The sequence below is a fragment of the Hylobates moloch genome, unplaced genomic scaffold (assembly GCF_009828535.3).
Source record: "Hylobates moloch isolate HMO894 unplaced genomic scaffold, HMol_V3 SCAFFOLD_4, whole genome shotgun sequence".
Classification (NCBI taxonomy): domain Eukaryota; kingdom Metazoa; phylum Chordata; class Mammalia; order Primates; family Hylobatidae; genus Hylobates; species Hylobates moloch.
The window spans coordinates 32,776,785-32,777,273 of record NW_026652279.1 but is presented as its reverse complement, the minus strand read 5'-3'; positions in this window follow the sequence as shown (position 1 = coordinate 32,777,273).

Here is a 489-nt window from a genome sequence, read left to right as displayed (position 1 = left end):
GCGAGCCTTTATCGCACAACTGCACCACAGCCTGGGCAGCAGAACGAGAAATAAATAAATAAATAAAAGCCAGAAAGTAAAAATAAAGTGTCAGATGGCGATTCGAGCTGAGGAGTTAATCAGGCAGGGGAAAGAAACTGAAAGCGAGGAGTGGCTGGCAAGGCTCCTTCGGAAGGTGGCAATAACAGTCATAGACGGGTCACATCAATTAGGTGTTTACTGCGAGCCAGTGTGTGCCACCAACCTCGCACCCGAAAGCCACAAAGACTCACGCCACAACGCAACGAGGCAGGGGCTCCTCCTCCTCCCTTGGTACACGGAAAGAAGCGTAGGGAGCAGAGTTGGGATGCTAGTCAGTACCCCCCTGCACCTAGCCCTTGCCCCTCCGTCTCACTTTCCCCACTCTCGCTCCGGCGGAGGCAAGGTTAACATTAGACAAGGCTGTGGCGACCGGAAAGAGCGCAGGCGCAGAGCGCGGAATGCGCCTGC